The sequence below is a fragment of the Crassostrea angulata genome, chromosome 2 (assembly GCF_025612915.1).
Source record: "Crassostrea angulata isolate pt1a10 chromosome 2, ASM2561291v2, whole genome shotgun sequence".
NCBI lineage: Eukaryota > Metazoa > Mollusca > Bivalvia > Ostreida > Ostreidae > Magallana > Magallana angulata.
Window position 1 is genome coordinate 22,065,521 of NC_069112.1, and position 4,480 is coordinate 22,070,000.

The 4,480-nt window shown below is 33.8% G+C and overlaps 1 protein-coding gene across 1 annotated transcript in view; it reads left to right on the forward strand.

Annotated features, from left to right (window-relative positions):
- The window catches only part of LOC128170467 (complement C1q-like protein 4), a 290,459-nt gene that overhangs the window by 237,674 nt on the left and 48,305 nt on the right, over nucleotides 1–4,480 (forward strand). The gene's annotated exons all lie outside the window — the stretch shown is intronic.

Genomic DNA, 4,480 nt, shown 5'->3' on the forward strand with positions numbered 1-4,480 from the left:
GATATGATATTGTTACGTATGATATGACATGGTATTGTGTAAAACGTTATTGTATTTGATCACATAATACAATATCATAATATATAAATGTTATAGTATAATATTACAATATCATATTACATAAAACATCATAATATTGAAACATGATATTATATTGTATTATATAGTATGATATTGTATGATACTGTATCATTTTTGATACATAATATGATATTGTATCATATGATACAATATAATTTGATATGTACAACATTGCATCATATCAAACGATACAATATTATGTGATAAAGTAAAATATTACATAATACAATATTATATTATACATATTGTATCATATGATACAATAATATATTTTACAATATCATACAATACAATTTCATGTGATATGATAATATATCATATTATAAACCAATATCAAATCATACAATATCGTATGATACAATATTATATAATATTACAGTATCATATTATACAATTTCATGTGATATAATTCTATATTACAGAAACTAATATCATTTTATACAATATCGTATGATACAATTTTATAGAATATACAATATTATCATAGGATACAATATTATATTTTGTATTATCTTATGTAATAGTATCATGTGATAAAATAATAAATTAATAATACAATATAGTATTATACAATATTGTATCATAATATACAATACCATACATAACAATATCATGATACAATATCATAACATAAAATATCAATAAAATTGATACAATATCATATTGTATCATATAACTTTTTATAATATTACATATGATATTATATAGTATCATATTAAACAATATTGTTTCATACCATACAATACTCTATCATAGGAATCATGTTATATCATTTATCAACAAACACATCTATCTATAGAGCAGGTTTGAGTGAGGTAGGAGATTTCTTTAGCATCCTTGATAATGGAGATCAGGCTCTGCATCTGAACCAACCTCTGCATTTCATTTATAATATAGTTAAATCAACTATGCAAGCTATCATCTATAAAACATGTGACCTGTTCCAAAAAAACTAAACCTCATCCAGCATCCGAAACCTATGGCTCAGATTCAGCATTCAAGCCTGTCAGCTGCATCAATATGCATAAGATGCATCTCAATGCAAGTTTGGTGAAGTTCAGACCAGTAATAACTAAGATATCATCATCAGAGGGCACTAGCAATTAAAACTTAACCTGCTCCAGCATCCGCAACCTATGGTTCAGATTCAACATCCATGCCTGTCAGGTGCATCTGTATCATAAGACACACCATCCATTCAAGTTTGGTAAAGTTAGGATCTGTAATAACTAAGATATATTTTTTAGCATCCTTGATAATGGAGATCAAGCTCTGCATCTGAAGCTTCCTCTGTGATTCATTCATATTACAGTTTAGTCAACTATGCAAGTTTGAAATAGTACTATTATCTATTAAACATGTGACCTGTTCCAAAAAACTTAACCATATCCAGCATCTGAAACCTATGGCTCAGACTCAGCATTCAAGCCAGGTGCATCAGTATCATAAGACGCACCATCCATGGAAGTCTGGTGAAGTTAGGACAAGTAATAACTAAGACATAATCATCAGAGGGCACCTGTTTCAAAAACTTTAACCAGCTCTAAAAACCTTAACCTCCTCCAGCATCCGAAACCTATGGCTCAGATTCAGCATTCAAGCCTGTCTGGTGCATCAGTATCATAAGACGCACCATCCATAGAAGTCTGGTGAAGTTAGGACAAGTAGTAACTAAGATATAATCATCAGAGGGCACCTGCAACAAAAACTTTAACCAGCTCTCAAAACCTTAACCTCCTTCAGCATCTGTAACCTATAGCTCAGATTCAGCACCCAAGCCTGCTGGTGCATCAGTATCATAAGACGCACCATCCATAGAAGTCTGGTGAAGTTAGGACAAGCAGTAACTAAGATATAATCATCAATCATCAGAGGGCACCTGCAACAAAAACTTTAACCAGCTCCAAAAACCTTAACCTCCTCCAGCATCCGAAACCTATAGCTCAGATTCAGCACTCAAGCCTGTCTGGTGCATCAGTATCATAAGACACACCATCCATACATGTTTGGAGAGGTACGGACCTGCAGTAACTTAGATATTGCTATCAAAGGGCACCTGCAACAAAAACTTTAACCTGGTCCAACAACTTTAACCTCCTCCAGCATCTGAAATTTAGGACTCAGATTTAGCATCCAAATCTTTTAAGTCCATAAATAGGTCCAGATGCATCATCCATGCAAGTTTGGTGAAGATAGGACAAGTAATAGCATAGATACAGGACCTGCAACAAAAACTTTAACCTGGTCCGGACGCCGACGCCGACGCCGACACCGACGCCGACGCCGACGCCGAGGGTATAGCATAAGCTCCCCCTGACTTCGTCTCGGTGAGCTAAAAATCAGAGGGCACTTGCTCAAAAAAACTTAAACCTGAGCTCTAAAAACCTTAATCTCCCCCAGCATCCAATACCTATGGCTCAGATTCAGCATTCAAGCCTGTCTGGTGCATCAGTATCATAAGACACACCACCAATGCAAGTTTGGTAAAGTTAGGACTAGTAGTAACTTAGAAATTGCTATCAAAGGGCACCTGCACCAAAAACTTTAACCTGCTCCAAAAACCTTAACCTCCCGCAGCATCTGAAATTCATGGCCCAGATTCAGCAGCCAAGTCTTTCAAGTCCATAAGTAGATGCATCATCCATGCAAGTTTGGTGAAGATAGGACAAGTAATAACTTAGATACATGACCTGCAACAAAAACTTTAACCAGGTCAGGAAGCCGACGCCAAGGGTATAGCATAAGCTCCATCACCCCCCCCCCCCCCCCCCCCCCCCCCCCCCCCCCCCCCGACTTCGTTGCCTTAAGCTAAAAACAAAATTAAAACACTCTTCTTTTCTCCACTTATTGTAAAGAACTATATTAGATATTGTCAAATATCTGCCCCAATTTAACTTATTTCTTACTGGTATCGTATCGAAATCAGATCTTCAAAAAAATTACACAGAGGATGTCTATCACATTAATTCTGTTATCAGTTATCATTGTCCAATATCTGTTTATTTATGACATCACCAACATTTGGTTATTCCAGCAATTTTGCAAACATGATAATATTGTCATTTTTGCTTCATATTTCCCCTCTGATGGTACATGAACACAGTTCTGCTCAAGTAAAATGTTAACATTTTTTGCTCATAAAACTATACACATCACAGTTTAAGTAGTACATGAGCAAGCATGCACTTTATTTCCTAATCATCTCCACTTGAATGGCACTTCACTTGCATAAAATTGAAAGCTCTTCAACCAAAATTACCTTTTGACAAATTTCATTGAAATGACTCCCGAGTTTGGGAGAACAAGATAAATAGAAAGTTACAGTTGGACAGACAGACACCACACAACATGTGATCAGGAAAACTTTCTTGAAACTTCCAATTAGGTATAAAGCTAAAATATAGCATTAAAAAAATTCTTAATTTTTCATTTGATAAATACTGAGAAATAAATGAATTTGCTTGAAGACATACTAAGCAATTTGAATTCTTTGGTTTCGTTACTGTGTAATACAGTTATTCAAAAACGTGTGCACAAATTTCAGTCTGAATTACATATCAAAGTAATAAGGTGATAAAGACTGCAATACTGAACAATTACCTTTGTTCCTTGAATACCAATTAATTAAAAAAAAGAAGACAGAAAATGTTTGGATCACTATTTTAATGCAGATTCACATAACTTAAAAAATATAATAATAACATGGCAAGGATTCTGTCATGTTTACAAGTGTGCCTACAGTGTACATTTACTACAGTTATAAAACAATACCAGCAGTAATGTGTACATGTAAATAAAACACAGGTGTTTGCTACAGAGAGGAGATAAAGGTAACAGTACCTAGCACCAGGCAAGTGAACACATAATACACACGGGCATTTGATTTATACCCCCCCCCCCCCCCCCCCCCCCCCGAAACTTCCAATTACTTTCATACATATACAACTATTTATGAGTTATTTCAAATCAAACCAAATTATAACTCCCCTCCTCCCCCACCCACTTGTTAACTTCCGATTATTTTAAGATACTATTTTTTTTAATGCTTCCACCCCCCCCCCCCCCCCACACACACTTTTCAACTTACAATTTTAAAATGTACTTATGGTAGGAAATGCATCATATTAAATTCTAAAAGATGTGTTCTGAGAAAAAGATATTTTTTAAATATGTATTTACATGCCTTTCTTTGCTTCTCATTAACATTATATTTTTTTATTTAATTTCTTTATTCATTTTGATTTTTTTTTAAAAAAATTAATCTAGTTTTTAATTTTTTTTTTCATTTATTTTTGTTTTTATTTTAAATTTCTTTTATTTTTATTTTTTTTTAATTTATTTTGGTTTTTTTGGTTTGTTTATTTAATATGGAAAGGGGGGGGGGGGTGTGACCCCCATA